This window comes from Spinacia oleracea, chromosome 6 (assembly GCF_020520425.1).
Source record: "Spinacia oleracea cultivar Varoflay chromosome 6, BTI_SOV_V1, whole genome shotgun sequence".
NCBI classification, from domain to species: domain Eukaryota; kingdom Viridiplantae; phylum Streptophyta; class Magnoliopsida; order Caryophyllales; family Amaranthaceae; genus Spinacia; species Spinacia oleracea.
The window spans coordinates 101,210,746-101,229,291 of record NC_079492.1 but is presented as its reverse complement, the minus strand read 5'-3'; the positions used below and the strand labels follow the sequence as shown (position 1 = coordinate 101,229,291).

Below are 18,546 nucleotides of genomic sequence, written 5' to 3'. Positions count from 1 at the left end.
GCGCCCAGCGAGCGATGTCGCGCGCCCAGCGAGCGATGGCTCGCGCGCCCAGCGAGCGATGTCGCGCGCGCACTGCGAGCGATAGCTCGCGTGCGATGAGCGCTGGCGCGCGCAGCGAGCACCAATGCGTGCGGAGGCTTGCGATGGGGATGCAGCAGCTATGCGACGAGCACATGGGCTGCGCGCACATGGCCAGCAATGGCTGTGTGCGTGCGGCCCATGGGCGTGCAACGCATAGGGTGTTTGCGTTACGATTAAAGATCGTTTTGAATGTTTAATTTGAAAATTCCAGTTCACGTAATTTTAATTAATTTTAAAATTAATAATTTAAATTATTTTCTTGGATTTTAATTTTGAATATTGTAATTATAATAAATTTTATTTATTCTAATTATTTTACTAAAATTAAAATCATGAATTAATTTAAATACGACTGAAATTAAATTAAACTTTTTGGATTCAATTATAAATTTATATGAGCTTTAAATTTTAATTAAATTTGTATGTTTCCGGTTAGACTAGAAATACATTTTTATGTTTAAAATTAGTAAAGCATATAAATTTATTGGTTTAAGTGGGAGCGCTTTTTAGTCATAAACTCTTGATTAGGTCTACAAATCCTTAAGGTTAAAACAACTTGATTAGAATTAATAAGGACTGAATAATTGGTAGATTATTGGTGCCCTTGATTAATTGCTGCAAATGTTTACGTGATGCATAATGTGTTTTACTAACCAGCTATGTGGGCCATTCATGATAATGAATGGGTGAATGGTATATATTGTATATGTACTGTTTTGCAGGTTATGAAGTGACTAGTATGGCCCAAATAGGATAGAAAATATGGTCTGCGTACCATTAATTTGAATGTAATTGGTCTAAAGTACCAAAGTTATTTTTCAATTCAAATATGGTCTGCGAACCATCAAATAGTTGTAATTAGTTATAGCTTATCCTATTTGAAGAAAATAGTGCCTCCCACGGAGATTTTCAAGACGGACTTTGAAGTCAAAGCTTCAAGATGAAGTCGGGCCATACTAGATCACAAATATCTTATGCATGTTTTAAGTTATTTATTGCCTTTAAATATGTCTTAAAATGCATGAGATCAAAAGCTTGATTATGTTGCATGATTAAGGATTTTAGTTCACTTAAAATCTAACCAACATAGTAAGAGCCTTAAGTTCCAAACTTAAAAATTGAGTTAAAAGGTGCCATGCCAAAATATACACTTGCTTGGATATCCTTTACATCAATCTAGTAATAGTTTTCGCTCAGCGAGGTGTTACTTATTGGTCCTAAAGGGGCAAGGTACACAAATAATTGTGAGTACATGTTAGTTTTGGTGAAACTCAACGATATAAGTAAGGAGTCCTTTTATGTCGTGGCAAATTCGATAGGTTTACCTAATAAGTTCTTAGACGTACCTATCAACCAAGAATAGTTTCTAGACTATTAGCAAAAGGCTTTTGCTTACCTAAGATGTTCTAGGATTAAGTCGACAAACTGTGCTTAGTTCTTCAATGATTTTAGGATCTTGGAATCATTTTATTCACACCTGCCGGAACACATAATTTGAATAAAATGCTTAATAAACATTGAATTATGCATGTATGCTAGAATTTAAGTTTATTAAGAGAAACTGTGAATGGTTATTTATTTGTTTATTCTTTTCAATTGTAGTTTTTAATATGGCAAACAACAATTCATTCAACATTCGATCAATTCTCGAAAAGGAGAAGTTGAACGGGAAAAACTTCCTTGACTGGCAAAGGAACTTGCAAATAGTTCTTATGCAGGAAGAAAAGGAGTATGTCCTAGATGAGGCGATGCCCGAAGCTGCAGGCGACGGGGTCACTCAGGCAGCCCTCAATCGTTGGATTGATGCCAACAAGGATGTGAAATGTCTAATGCTCGCCACCATGAGTGCGGATCTGCAGAAAACATTCATCAACTCAGATGCTTTCACAATCATCAGTGAGTTGAAGAACATGTTCCAAGATCTGGCTCGAGTCGAAAGATTCGAGACTCATAGGCAAATTCTTGAGACCAAGCTTAAGAAAGGCGAGCCCGTAAGTCCACATGTTCTCAAAATGATTGGACTCATTGAGAATATGAGTCGGCTGGATCAGCAATTTTCTCAGGAAATGGCTATAGACACCATCCTCCATTCTCTTCATAGCGGGTATGATCAGTTCAAACTGAACTACAGTATGAATAGTCTGGACAAAACGCTCACTGAGCTTCACGGTATGCTGAAGACCGCTGAAAAGACGCTCAAAAGTGATAAGCAGGATGTGCTTATGGTGCGTGGGGGCAAGTTCAAGAAATCTGGAAAGAAGAGGAATGCTAAGAAAGGTGGCAACAAGGCCAGCCCAACTAAGCAAACTGGCGCCAAATCTGCAAAGAGAAAGGTCAGTCAACCCACTTCTGAATCCGAATGCTTCTACTGCAAGAAGAAGGGGCATTGGAAGAGAGATTGCTTGAAGCTAAAGGAAGATCAGAAGAACGGAACAGTCGTTCCATCTTCAGGTATTTTCGTTATAGACTGTATACTTGCTAATTCAACTTCTTGGGTATTAGATACAGGTTGTGGCTCACACTTATGTTCCAATCCACAGGGACAAAGAAGAAGTAGAAAGTTAAGCAAGGGTGAAGTCGACCTACGAGTGGGAAATGGAGCACGGATTGCTGCATTAGCCGTAGGAACTTACTATTTGTCGTTGCCCTCCGGGCTAGTTTTGGAACTGGAAGAATGTTTCCATGTTCCAAGTCTTACTAAAAACATCATTTCAGTTTCTTGCTTAGATGCTAAGGGATTTTCCTTTATAATAAAAGACAATAGTTGTTCGTTTTATTTTAAAGAGATGTTTTATGGATCTGCTAGATTAGTCAATGGACTTTATTTATTAGATCACGACAAACAAGTATATAACATAAATACCAAAAAGGCCAAAAAGGATGATTCAGATCTCACCTATCTGTGGCATTGTCGATTAGGCCATATAAACTTGAAACGCTTAGAAAGACTTCAAAAGGAAGGAATTCTAGAGCCATTTGACTTAGAGGATTATGGTAAATGCGAATCATGTTTACTTGGCAAAATGACAAAGCAACCTTTCTCTAAAGTTGGAGAAAGAGCAAATGAACTATTGGGTTTAATCCATACAGATGTATGTGGACCAATGAGTACAAATGCTAGAGGTGGTTTCAGCTACTTTATCACTTTCACTGATGACTTCAGTAGGTATGGTTACGTCTACCTAATGAAGCATAAGTCTGAATCCTTTGACAAATTCAAGGAATTTCAGAGTGAAGTAGAGAATCAATTAGGCAAGAAGATTAAGGCACTGCGGTCTGATAGAGGCGGTGAATATCTGAGCTATGAATTTGATGACCATCTGAAAGAATGTGGAATTCTATCAGAATTGACTCCTCCTGGAACACCACAATGGAACGGTGTGTCAGAACGGAGGAACAGAACCTTGCTAGACATGGTCAGGTCAATGATGGGTCAGGCCGAACTTCCATTAGAATTTTGGGGACATGCACTAAATACAGCTGCACTCACTATAAATAGAGCTCCGTCTAAAGCTGTCGAAAAGACTCCATACGAATTATGGTTTGGAAAGCCTCCAAATGTGTCTTTTCTTAAGATTTGGGGATGTGAAATATACGTCAAACGATTAATTTCAGACAAACTTCATCCAAAATCTGACAAATGTATCCTTGTGGGCTATCCAAAGGAAACAAAGGGGTATTACTTCTACAATACATCTGAGAACAAAGTGTTTGTTGCTCGAGATGGTGTCTTTTTGGAGAAGGATCACATTTCCAAAATGACAAGTGGGAGAAAAGTAGACCTCGAAGAAATTCGAGTCGAACAACAAACTCTAGAGAATGCTCAAGATGACATTCAGGATGAAACTCAGAGATCTTTAGAAGAATCTGGTGAGAATCATGGTCAATCTAGAAATGTTACCCCGCGTAGATCGCAAAGATATAGATCTCAACCGGAAAGGTACTTAGGTATTTTGACGAACGAGAGCTATGACGTTCTATTACTTGAAAGTGATGAACCTGCGACTTACAAGCAAGCTATGACGAGCCCTAGCTCCAAGCAGTGGCAAGAAGCCATGCAATCTGAATTAGACTCCATGTCTGAAAACCAAGTATGGGATTTGGTCGATTTGCCAGATGGCTACCAAGCCATTGGAAGCAAATGGGTTTTCAAACTGAAAAAGGACAAGGATGGGAAACTTGAAGTTTTCAAAGCTAGATTGGTCGCAAAAGGTTACAGGCAAGTCCACGGTGTGGATTACGATGAAACCTTTTCACCAGTTGCAATGCTAAAGTCTATTCGAATAATGTTAGCAATCGCTGCATATTACGATTACGAAATATGGCAGATGGATGTCAAAACTGCTTTCTTAAACGGCGTTTTAACAGAAACTGTGTTTATGACACAGCCTGAAGGTTTTGAGGATCCAAAGAATGCTAAAAAGGTATGCAAGCTAAAGAAGTCAATCTACGGATTGAAGCAGGCATCCAGGAGCTGGAATATACGTTTTGATGAAGCAGTCAGTGACTTTGGTTTCATCAAGAACGCAGACGAATCTTGTGTATACAAGAAGGTCAGTGGGAGCAAAATTGCTTTCCTAGTATTATATGTCGACGACATATTGCTTATCGGAAATGACATTCCTATGTTGAACTCTGTCAAGATTTGGCTTGGGAAATGTTTTTCGATGAAGGATCTAGGAGAAGCACAGTACATATTGGGCATCAAGATTTACAGAGATAGATCTAAAAAGATGATTGGACTTAGTCAAAGCACTTATATCAATAAGGTGCTTGATAGGTTCAAGATGGCGGACTCCAAGCGAGGCTACCTACCCATGTCTCATGGAATGACTCTAAGCAAGACTCAGTGCCCAAAAACACTTGATGAGCGTAGACGAATGAATGGGATTCCATATGCATCATTGATTGGTTCAATAATGTATGCTATGATATGTACACGCCCGGATGTTGCGTACGCACTCAGTGCTACGAGCAGATACCAGTCAGACCCAGGAGAGGCACATTGGACTGCTGCCAAGAATATTCTGAAGTACCTGAAAAGGCACAAAGATGACTTCCTGGTCTATGGTGGAGATGATGAATTAATTGTTAAAGGCTATACGGACGCAAGTTTCCAAACCGACAAAGATGATTTTAGATCACAGTCTAGGTTTGTCTTCTGCCTCAACGGAGGAGCAGTAAGCTGGAAAAGTGCTAAGCAAAGCACCATTGCGGATTCTACAACTGAAGCGGAGTACATTGCTGCACATGAAGCAGCAAAGGAAGCTATATGGCTAAGGAAGTTCATAGGAGAACTTGGTGTAGTCCCCTCCATTAAAGGACCAATAGCCCTGTATTGTGATAATAACGGAGCTATTGCACAGGCAAAAGAGCCTAGACACCACCAGAGAGTCAAGCATGTACTTCGTAGATTTCACCTTCTACGAGAGTTCGTTGAAAGAAAAGAAGTCGAGATAAGCAAAATTGGAACTGATGACAACATATCAGATCCATTAACTAAACCTCTGCCGCAGGCGAAGCACAACTCGCACCCTGCAGCTATGGGAATCAAGCATATTGGAGAATGGCTTTGATGTCTCTGTTTAATGTTTTAAAATTTTAGAGTTTAAATCTTTGTAAAACATTATTGGTTAATCATTCACAATAAATGAAATGAATTCATTTTTCCATTTAATTTGTGGTTTATTAAATGATGAGTCCCTTCAATTTGACGATATATTCAAGATAGACTGTCAGGACCAGTCCTGTGACTAAGAAATGTCTATCAAGTGAACTTGAATGTCAAAGGTTGAAAATGGTCCCTAATCGGAGTTTTCTATAAAATTGGACGCATAGAAAACGTTAGACGATTAGAATGCAAGATGACTAGTAGTTCTGTTTCTTGAACTATGTGGACATGGCAATGTCATAATCATTTGCATAGATACTTACTTTGGGAAGACTAGTATCGGACAAGACCTATGAAACTTTACTGTAAGAGATGAAAGTCTGTCATAAGTAAATTTCATTAAATTATTAGACACTAAATCCTCAATACCTAAGTGATTTGAGATTACTTGTTTGAGAACTGGTTGCTTTGACGTTGACCAACCGTCGCACCGTAAAAGGAGGCTATAAAGGCAACGCTCAGGTAATCACCTATCAAACGAAGTCTAATCTCAAGATCGCAAGATTGGGATTGTCCTCCCATAAATCGGGATGAGATGCTTAAAAGTTGTACAAGGCCACTCGGAGAGCTAGAAACTGTGAAATGCATGGCCGTGCTCGGATGAATCATAGGCTATGATTATCTGTTTATTTGATCAGTTGAACTCTGAAACCGAGGAACACCTCTGGACGTAATAAGGATGACAACTCTTACCTTATGTTCAAGAGCAAGCATCGAGCGACAAAGGAATTAGGAAATGCACACTTGTCCCTAAGGACAAGTGGGAGACTGAAGGAAATAATGCCCTTGGTCCAAGTATGCATTCTATGTTAAGTCTAATAAATGCGGTTCAGTATTAATTAACAAGTTAATAATTCAGTGAGATCAAGTGAGCTGAATGCCTAGCTAGAGGCCGCTTCAGTTCAAGTGGAATTAATGATATTAATCCACAGCTTACTCTTGACTGAACCCGTAGGGTCACACAAATAGTACGTAAACGGATCAAGTATTTAATGGCATTAAATACTCCATCTATGAATATTCGGAACCGACGGATCTTGGTTTCAGTGGGAGCTAAGATCGTCACAGGCAAGAAATGAATACTCCGGAAACGATGATATTGCCGGAAACGGAAATATGGATCGTATCGGAAATATAAATATTATCCAAGTCGTAGATGTTGCCGGAAACGGAAACATGGTACGTATCGGAAAATATTATCGGAAATGGAAATATTACCAGAATCGGAAATATTGCCGGAAACGGAAATATTGTCAGAATCGGAAATATTACCGGAATCGGAAAATAATTCCGGAAACGGAAATATTAAATATTTGTTCGAAACGGAAATTAATTCCGGAATCGGAAATGTTAAATATTGTTCGTATCGGAAATGAATTCCGGAATCGGAAAATTTAATCAGAAGCGCATCGTACGAATAAGCATCGGACGAGGCCTGCCGGACGAGGCCCAGCACGAAGCCAGGCCATCGCCCAGCAAGCCAAGCGCGCCGCACAAACAGCCACGCCAGGCCCAGCGCAAGGCCAGGCCCAGCAGGCTGCGCAGCGCGCACAGCGCGCACAGCACGCGCAGCGCGCAGCGCGCGCGGGCGCTGTGTGGGCTGCTGCTCGCGCGCACGCATGGGGCCCATCGTGGCAGCCGTGCGTGTGTGTGCAAGTGTTTGTGTTCGTGCACGTTTCCTAAAACATGCAGAGTTCGGTTAATGATTAAATTCCTAATTCTATTTGATAAATTAATTAAATTAGAGTTCTTGTAGGATTCTAGGTTTAATTAATTTGTATCTGAATAGGATTTCGATTCCCTTTCCATACCCCTATAAATATGAGGCTAGGGCTCACAATTTATAACAAGTTTTCAAAGTATTCAAAGTGAGTTTTTGAGAGAAAATTCAAACACACATCTTGCTCAAATTGCCGAAATTTTCTAGTACCTTAAGGGCGATTCTAGTTGGTCAATCTTAAGGCGGATCCGGACGTGCTGTGGACTATCTACGGAGGGACGACACTTGGAGTCCTAAAGACTTGTTCTTGTTCGGTTCGGGCGCAGCTAGGGAGGGCACGCAACAAAGAGTATGCATCTAAATTATGCTATATGATTATGTGTAAATAATATGTTGTCCTGGATTAATGGTTGTTTCCGCATGATCTATGTAATGTCATATGTATCATAACCTAACAGGTACAACTTCAGACGTTGCCCGTTGACTTTAAATCGTTCGCCATTGTCATTCTCTACTTCAACAGACCCAAACTTGCTTACCATAGTCACGGTGAACGGCTCAAACCACCTAGACTTATGTTTTCCAGGAAATAACTTAAGCCTAGAGTTGAATAGTAGAACCTTGTCGCCCACCGCGAACTCTCTATGCAAAATGTGATTGTCGTGCCACTTTTTGGTCTTTTCCTTATAAATCCGAGCACTATCATAAGCTTGTAGTCGGAATTCATCGAGCTCACCCAATTGAAGTAACCGCTTCTCACCGGCTAACTTTACATCCATGTTGAGCTGTTTGATTGCCCAATAAGCCTTGTACTCCATTTCTACTGGTAAGTGACACGCCTTGCCATACACCAACCGATACGGGGAGGTACCAATAGGTGTCTTAAAGGCGGTTCTGTATGCCCATAGAGTATCATCTAGCTTATCGCTCCAATCCTTCCTAGACTTTGCCACCACCTTCTCAAGGATAGATTTGATCTCCCGGTTGGAGACCTCAACTTGACCACTCGTCTGAGGGTGGTAGGCTAGCCCGGTGCGGTGATAAACCCCATACTTGCGCAGGAGCGCATCCAGATGCTTCTCATGGAAGTGTGACCCTCCATCACTAATCAAAGCGCGCGGAACCCCGAATCTAGGAAAAATGACCTTCTTGAACAGGGAAATGACCGTCTTAGCATCATTAGTAGGTGAGGCAACGGCTTCCACCCACTTGGACACATAATCTACAACAACAAGGATATACAAGTTACCCTTGGACGATGGGAATGGTCCCATGTAGTCGATTCCCCATACATCGAAAACCTTAACCTCAAGGATCCCGTTCTGTGGCATCTCATACCTCCTCGAAATAGTGTCGGCCCTCTGGCACGCATCACAAGCCATAATAAAATCCCGTGCATCCTTGAACACAGTAGGCTAGTAAAAACCACATTGTGACAACTTAGCGTTTGCCTTGCCGGTCCATGGTGACCACCATAAGGTGAAGAATGACACCTACTGATAATACCTTAGAATTCCCATTCCGAAGCACAACGCTTGTACAACCCTTCAGCAGTCTCACGAAACAAATAAGGGTCATCCCAAAAATAGAACCGAACATCATGTAGGAATTTCTTCTTCTGTTGATATGTAAGATCGCCCGGAAGAATACCCCCTACAATGTAGTTAGAAAAATCTGCGAACCATGGTGACTGGCTGGCAAGTGCAAGTAAGTGATCATCCGGAAATGAATCATCGATCGGTGTAGACACTTTACCATCATCATACCTCAATCTAGACAGGTGATCCGCAACAACATTCTCAGCCCCTTTTTTATCGCGAATCTCCAGATCAAACTCCTGCAGCAGTAGTATCCATTGAATAAGCCTGGGCTTGGCTTCTTTCTTTGAGAGCAGGTACTTAAGAGCCGCATGGTCAGTATAGACTATCACCTTGGACCCAATCAGATAGGTGCGAAACTTGTCCAAGGCATAGACTATGGCTAGAAGCTCCTTCTTAGTAGTAGCATAATTAACTTGAGCTTCATCTAAGGTCTTACTTGCATAGTAGATGGCATGCAAAACCTTTTCCTTTCTCTGACCCAATACTGCCCCAACTGCATAATCACTTGCATCACACATTATCTCGAACGGAAGGTCCCATTCGGGAGAACGAATGATGGGAGCCGAAATCAGTGCCTGTTTAATATTGTCAAAGGCCTCAAGAAAGCATCAGTAAACACAAACGGGGCATCCTTGAGGAGGAGCTAGGTAGTGGTTTAACAATTTTAGAAAAATCCTTGATAAAGCGGCGATAAAATCCCGCATGACCAAGAAAACTTCTAACACCCTTCACATTAACTGGAGGGGGCAATTGTTCAATCACTTGGACCTTAGCTCGATCCACCTGAATGCCCTTATCAGATATTAAATGTCCCATGATCACCCCTTCAGTAACCATGAAATGACACTTTTCCCAATTTAGGACTAAATTACACTCTTCACATCTTTTCAGCACTTTAGTCAGATTTAGCAAGCAAGAATCAAAAGAAGTACCATAGACACTAAAATCATCCATAAACACTTCCATGATAGACTCAATAAACTCAGAAAAGATGCTCATCATGCAACGTTGAAAAGTAGCGGGTGCATTACACAGACCAAAGGGCATCCTACGATATCCAAAGGTACCATAGGGACAGGTGAAGGTGGTCTTTTCCTGGTCATCTGGATGTATGGGAATTTGAAAGAAACCAGAATAGCCATCCAGATAATAGAAAAACTTGTGACAGGCTAGCCTTTCTAACATTTGATCAATGAAGGGAAGGGGAAAGTGGTCCTTTTTAGTAGCAACATTCAGACGCCTATAATCAATGCACACGCGCCAACCTGTGACTACTCTAGTTGGTATCAACTCATTTTTTTCATTTCTAACCACAGTTGTCCCCCCTTTCTTAGGCACTACCTGAACAGGACTCACCCACTTAGAATCAGACACAGCATAAACAATACCCGCATCAAGCAATTTCATAACTTCAGCTTTTACTACATCTTGCATGACAGGGTTCAAACGACGCTGGGGTTGGATGCATGGTTTATGATTTTTATCTAGATGTATCCTATGCATACAAAAGTCAGGGCTTATACCCTTTAAATCATCAATACTGTACCCAATGGCCTTTATGTGCTTTTTCAACACAATAAGAAGCTGGGATAACTGGTTCGCATCAAGTGCAGTACTGACGATAACAGGGCACAATTGTTCATCATATAAAAACGCATATTTAAGGTTAGCAGGAAGAGGCTTAAGTTCGGGTTTCTTTACCTCTTTAACAGGAAAAACCGGCCGAACTAACCTCTTCAATTTGGTGCTCTCTGGTTCGGACCCTTCACCAACAAGAGCCAACTCTAGAGCATCCACTTCTGCACTCCAAGAACTGCTATCACCTGCAGAATACTCACAACAAAGCACTGCCTCCAAAGGATCTCTTTCGAGAACTTGGGAGACGTTATCACGCGTAATATAATCAACCATATTAACCCGATATCATTGTTCTTCCTCTAGCATGGGGCTTTTTAAGGCACTGTTCAGATTAAAAGTCACCTTATCATCATCCCCAACAGACAAAGTCAATTTTCCACTTTTAACATTAATGACTGCCCCTGCCGTGTGAAGGAATGGTCTACCTAAGATAATGAGAATTTGAGAATCCTCTTGCATGTCTAGTACCACAAAGTCTATAGGTATATAGAATTTACCTACTCTAACAGGGACGTCCTCTAAAACACCTAAGGGGTATTTGACAGAACGGTCGGCCATTTGCAGAGTGATATTAGTAACCTTAAGCTCACCCATATTCAGTTTAGTACAGACAGACAAAGGCATGACAGACACACTAGCACCTAAATCACATAAAGCTTTATCAATAAATACAGTGCCAATGTTACAAGGGATGGAAAAACTCCCGGGGTCTTTAAGTTTAGGTGGAGACTTGTTTTGCAAATAGGCACTACATTCCTCAGTGAAAGCTACAGTCTCTACCTCACAAAAAGCACGTTTCCTGGTCAAAATATCTTTCATGAATTTAGCATAAGCAGGAACCTGTAAAATTAATTCAGTAAAAGGAACCGTTACCTGCAAATTTTTTACCACTTCCAAGAATCTGCCAAACTGCTTGTCTAGCTTATTCTTGAGTTGCCGGTTTGGGAAGGGGAGTACAATGGGTGGTACTTGAATATCTGTCCCCTTCTTAACCTCAGTTGTAGCCTCATTTTCATTGACTACCTTTTCAGCTTCCTTACCATCCATGACTATCTCTGGGACTTCCTCACTAACCAGACCACTAGCTGACACCCCAGAATCAACCTCAACTGGCATAGAAGGACCATCATAACCCCTACCACTCCTCAATGTAATTGCATTTGCAGTTTCCCTATTTTCGGGCTGTGAAGGAAATTGGCCTGGTGGCCTCCCTGCAATAGTAGTAGCCATCTGTGCCAACTGTGTATCAATGATCTTGTTGTGAGCAGTAAAAGCATCGATCTTTGCTTCCTTTTCACTTAGAGATTTTTGCATTTGTAGCATCATGTTTCTCATCTCTACTAGCATAGGGTCAGGCTGTGTGGCTTGAGGTTGTGGTGGTGGAGGTGAGGTGTGTTGTCTAGGGAACCTAGGTGGTCCACTAGACTGTTGGTTGTAGTTGTTCCGTGGTTGGTAGGATTGTTGATGTGGGGGTTGGTATGGTTGTTGTGGTGGATGTTGGACTTGGTGAGGGTTCTGGATATTGTTGCTCCTGTAGGATAGTAGAGGGTTGTTTTTGTAGCCCTCATTGTAAGAGTTGGAGAATGGGTTATTTTGTTTGTAGGATTGAAATGCGTTGCATTGTTCAACAGAGCACCTACATTCCTGTGCATAATGACCAGACATTCCACAACTTTCACAAACAGTAGCAGGTTGGGCACTCATAGCAGCTACACTAACAGGTTGGGCAGATTGAGCATTGACTGCTTGCATATTATCAAACTTATAGTGTAAAGCAGTCAATTGGGTAGTTAATTGTTCAATAGAATTTAAATCATGCTTACCACCCCTATTAGATAAACCTCTAGGATTCCCATACTGGGCATTGTGAATGGCTATCTCCTCAATCACCTCCATATCTCTAGGCACCTCAAGTTGCATGAATCTCCCACTGGCAGCTGAATCTAACAAACACCTAGACTCATTACCCAGACCATTATAAAACTACTAAATTAAGAACCAATCATCCAAACCATAGTGCGGGCACTCTCTCTGCAATTCCTTGAATCTCTCCCAGACCTCGAACAAACTCTCATCTGCTTGTTGTGAGATACCTAATATCTGACCCCTCAGACGAGCCGTTTTCTCAGGTGGAAAATATTTAACATAAAAATCAAGAGCCAAGGACTCCCAATTAGTGATTTTCAAAGCCGCCCGATTCAACCCATTAATCCACAACTTAGCTTTCCCACTCAAAGAGAACGGGAAAAGTATCTCCATAGTCTGCTTCGGAGTCAATCCCTTTTGCTTGATGGTGGAACAATATTGGATGAAGGACTGTATATGAAGATTCGGATCTTCACCCGGTTCCCCACCGTACTGGCGTCTCTCAATCATGTTAATCAATGCAGGCTCAATCTTGAAGGTCTCAGCTACAATAGAAGGCATGATTGCCTTTGGTAGCACGGACAGACTTGGCTTAGAATAGTCTGTAAGCCGTGGGGTAGGTGGCGGTAGTGGAGTTTCGTCACCCATCTCTATCTCTGAAACTGAATCTGTATCTAAAGGAAAAAGATCGCCAATATTATGATCAGAATCAGAGTAATTCCCACACTGTGCAATGAAAGTTCTTCGTCTACGAAAGGTTCTTTCGGGCTCAGGATCGAATGGAGTAAGATTACTAGTACCTACGGTCCTGGGCATAGACAAAGACTACAAAACAATGTGAGATCCGGTCTCAAGGAACGTGAGTTCCTTGAGTATTAACAAACAATAATCTAGGATAAGCAATCAACAACAGAAAATAAAACCGTTTCCCCGGCAACGGCGCCAAAATTTGACAGGCTTAAGTCGTATCACCTAATCAAAAATAACCTAAATCCACTAACTAGGTAGCAAGGGAAGTCAGGATCGAATCCACAGGGAAACATGCGTTCTTTCTACTATCAATTAATTAATCTAGACTATTGGGAACAAGAGTTGGTTGATGATTTGTATACTAAGACTACGAACGAATATTAAACGAATATGAATCAATATATTAAGGAATCTAGGGCATAGGTTCACCAACAAATAACAATCCAGGACAATGAACAATCACGATAAACAACAAAGTAATTAATTAGGCTAGCATGCTCTCTCGAATCGATACTAATCATAGACTTAGAATTAACGGGCTCTCGCTACGTATTAACTCTAATTTCACTTATTGACACGAGCCTAAACATCAAATTGCATCTCTCGAATCTTAATTTGATATTGCATAACTACCACAATTAAACCTGCGCAAATCTAATTGTATAGTGGAATAAACCAATCAATAAGAATTAATTACAATGCCAACAATCACAATTATTCAATATCCCTTCATATCATTCATGGATCCCCAAACCCTAGAAAATAGACTACTCAAGCATATTAACAATAAACAAAGCAATTAACATGATTGAAAACATAATTAAAGCTAAACAAAGAATTGAAATAAAGAACAATACCTTAATTGAAGAACAAGAGAAATAGAAAGCTTGAATTTTTATTGAAATTGAAAACTAAGTGTTTGCATAAATCTAGAGAGAAAATTAACTAAGAAAAATAAAACTAAGGGTTTCAATACTAAAATAAGATGTACAACTAAAATAACTAAGCCTAGTATTTATAGTTTGCCCATAAACATAAGGAAAACCCGGAAGAAAATCAGCGAAAAAGCGCCCAGGGTTGTCGTCGCCCGGTCGGGTAGCCAACCGCCCGACGGGCGACCAGCTCGAAATCCGCCCGACGGGCGCAGGTCTGCCCGCCGGGCGGAGGGAGACTAAGCTGAAACCATCTGCACGCGCCCGGTCGGGCGCCTCTCGCCCGTCGGGCGAGATTACAATTTTGATGTTGCTGCTGATGGTGGGCGCCTGCAGACTGTTGGTTCCTTCTGCTTGCTCGCCCGGTGGGCGAGGGGAGATCAACCGGGCGGAAGGATAAATGAACCGCCCTTCGTCCGCAACACCGAGTCTAACTTCCGGGGCCCAATCATGAACATCTAAGGCTCCCGTAAGTCGACAATAGTCGTCCCGAATCCCCTCGGGATCGTGTAGTGGCCTAAATCATCATGAAACGGGTCTAAAAAGACCAATTTCTCACTAAGTAGTCCTGAAACTCAAGGCACACTCAAATACACAGATTAGTACTAAAAATGGCTCCTAAGAGCCCATTTAACACATAAAAAGTACTAAGGGACGGGTGTAGAATACTATATAAAACATGCATATCAAACTCCCCCAAGCTAGATCCTTGCTTGTCCCTAAGCAAGGAAATCATCGATGAACACAAGACCAACTTCACCCCCAACATATTTCAAAATGAAAACATAATCCAAGGCAAAATCCAACGAGCATGCATCAATTTTAACCAATCAAGTCCATCCAATCGCTAATCCACCTTAACAATCGTCACGCAAAGCGCACCACAAATGCACAATGGAATTCAAGAGTAGTGCTCACACACTCGTCACTCATTTATGTGGCAGATAAAAGATGTACCCGTTCGTTCTCCTCCCAACATATAAGTGAACAATGCCCTCCCAAACTCACAACACTCGTGTGTCCAGAAAAACATACACTCAACCTAATAGTCGACTCAGAATGTGTCATGTCATAACTTGCATTGACAAACAACTGTTTTCACATAAGTACGACTCTATGCACAAAGGTCGGAAGGTCTTCAAAGCTTGTAATGTTAGGCTTAGGTAAGGGTGCGGTAAATTTGGGTAAAATGTGAGCTTAAAGCCTTGGCTTTGGGGAGCATGAATCCTAAATACAACCACGATCAAACAAAATAATGACCACAACTCTCTCGCTCAACACATGATGAAACAACGAACACCAACACCATACTTTCTTGCCTTTTTCACAATTAAAGAGAAAACAATCACTCATAAGGATACGAAATTGCAAAACTTGATTGAAACAACACTTTGAACTTTTTCTGAGAGTAATAGATTTTTTTCTCTTTTTTTTTCTTTTCTTTCAGAAACCTTCTCATTTGTTTTGTTCTTTCATCTCTTTCATTTTCAACTTATTTTCAACAACAAACATGATAAGACGAACTCCATTTTCAACAATCACTTTGTGCTCAAAATGTAGCACACTACAACTCCCTCACCTCACTACTATTAGCTTCCCCAAGCTAGGCTTGGGACTAGTAACCAATGGGGTTTTCGCGGGCTTGTAATGTGGCTAGTCACCGAATAAAGGGCACAAGCAACAACATGGGTAGAAAAGAAGGGAACAAGTGTATCTAATTTCATCTGAAGGCTACCGAAATAGAAAAAATGCCTTCGTCCTCCACAATGTGCATGTATATGAGTCATAAAACACTACTAATAGTTGCAAATCAATACTCAAAATCAATGACACACCAGGAAGCTATCACACATTCCTAACCAAATCAACTAGCCGAGCATCAAGTCCACAAATAGTTAGTCAGAGTTGACTCATGTTAAGGCATCAAAGCAGTCGGATATCAAATCATGGCTAACACATTTACATTGCTCATCACCAAATACCAAGAATCAAAACAACTTTCGATCAAGGGGCACAGGGAAGCATGATATTGTATTCATTGGAACGTATTTTTGTATTTTTTTTTCAAAGCAATAAACTACTCTAGAAAGCAATAAACACACAACAATAAGTAAATGCTGAAATAAAAGGAAAAACATACCTAATATGTACAGGTAATGTGAAACCCCCCCAAACCAAATCAGGCAACGTCCTCATTGGCTCAAGGGGTACCGAACCATCATCATCATCAACCGCATCACTGATGGCCTTGGCCATCACCCTCATCTGCACCATCACCACCTTGACCACCATAGCCGCTGGTACCCGCTCCATACCCACCGTAGTGGGTAGGTGTGAAGGTGCCCATAGAACCGGGAGCTCCGTATCCCTCCGTGGGATAGGTAAACCAAGAAGGGTGCTGAGCATCTGGAGCAATGTAGCCCTGCCTGACATACTGATCATAGAATGGGAACATGGTCCTCTGGTGATCAGTCGCGAACTCATGGAAACCCAGCTCAAGGCGACCCAACCTCTCATGAATGGCCCTCAACTCCTCTAAAGACCCTTGCTCCCCCTGTGGAGCCGGACTACCTCTCTGTCCCACCTCCCTCTCTCTGCGCCCACCCTTACGGAAATAGGTACAAGGCGCGGCCTCGGGTTGTGGCTGGGGCTGGGGTAAGGGTGGTGCCTGCTCACCTACATATATATAATGGGGCTGACCCCTCACAAAACTGGTGAGCCCGGTAGTGTCCGGGAGAGTAAAGAGAGCGTTCCTCTGGAACATCCATGACATCTGACCGGGAAGAAGTTCCCCGTACTCAGAGTGCACCCTGTAAAGGCTCCCAAAGTACGCGATATCCAACAAATTATTACCCCGGACTGCAGCATGGGCACTCTCGGCAAAGTTCGCCACCGCTATGGCAATGTGGGTGACCAGACCCCCTAAAGCAATATCGGTCGAGTAGCGGTGGGTGGCAGTAGTAAGCAACTGCATGGCCAAGTGATGTGCCAAATTCATCCTATAACCTTCATTATTATCCAACAAATACCTTCCGAGCACCTCCAATTTTGTGCTCCTCACATTCTCCTTTTGGTCCCTCCCAAAAATAGTAAAAGCCATAAAACGAAACCAAACAAAAGGGACGGGGTGTTGCACACTAGAGGCGTGCAAATGTTGCATGCTACTAGGGTTGAAATCCCCAGTCAACTTCCCCCACACAGAACTATTGAGATGCCCCTCTCCGGGAAACCTATTATACTCCACAGACAAACCAAAAATAACACCAAAGTCCTTTATAGAAATATCATAATCATTATTCAACAATCGAAAAGAAATCTAGTGACATCCTTGTAACCATTCTTTTTAACATTGAATGAGCTAAGAAATTCAAGAGTAAGATCCCTGAATGTCAACCTAACCATGGAAAACATATGTTTCATGCCCACCCCATGAAATAATCTCCTAACATCCCTCTCAATACCCATATCATTCAAATTTTTCTGACAAATAAATCGAGTAGGGACTACCTTCCGAAACTTGAAGTGTGCAAGGCGCGTTTGTTGTTCCTCACTAGCAAGAATCATGTTCGGGAAAGCCGAATCCGGTGCAAACTGAGGTGGTGGTGGTGGACGGCTTGTGGAAGCCTCCTCTTGTCTCCTTGTTGCTCATGTGCAAGTCCTCTTTGGCCTAGAACCCATTGTTGAAGAGTTTTGAGTTTTTGAGATTTTGGTGAAAATTAGGGTTTTTGTGGGGAGTGAGAAAGGGTGAAAATTACTTGGTGGAGGTTGAAGAGGGTGTGATGAGGATGATTTTGGTGTGTGGATTTATGAATTTGAGTAAGAGATGAGGGAGATATGGAGATTTCAAGTTGTTAGGGTTTGAAGGTTAATGGAGTTTGTGAGAGAATGAAGAAGATGAGTGAGAGGTGAAGTGAAGAGAAAAGAGGAAAGCCCGTTGGTTTAATCTGATTTTTTCTTCCCTCGCCCGCCGGGCCATCGCCCGCCCGACGGGCCTGCGACTCGTAAGCCGCCCGACGGGCACAGGTCCGTCCGTCGGGCGGAGGGCGACATTTCTGCTTCTTTCCGCACGCGCCTGGTCGGGCAACTCCCGCCCGCCGGGCGGCGGGCGATTCCTTGAAACTGGCCTTAATCTGGCCGCCCGTCGGGCGTAGGATTGCCCGACGGGCGGAGAGCAAAAATTTTCTTTGTTTCTCCTCGCGCCCGGTCGGGCGGCCTTCGCCTGGCGGGCCATTTGCGACTTTTCTCCTCACGAATTTTTCTATCTTTTCGCGCTTAGGAGCTAAACCT

At 42.0% G+C, this 18,546-nt stretch overlaps 1 non-coding gene across 1 annotated transcript; it reads left to right on the top strand.

Moving 5' to 3' along the window:
• Positions 1-12,719: 12,719 nt before the first annotated feature.
• LOC130464565 (small nucleolar RNA R71) lies at positions 12,720-12,826 on the top strand. The gene has a single exon (XR_008924960.1). It is a non-coding gene; the product is annotated as a small nucleolar RNA R71 (small nucleolar RNA).
• The last annotated feature ends 5,720 nt before the right edge of the window (positions 12,827-18,546 follow it).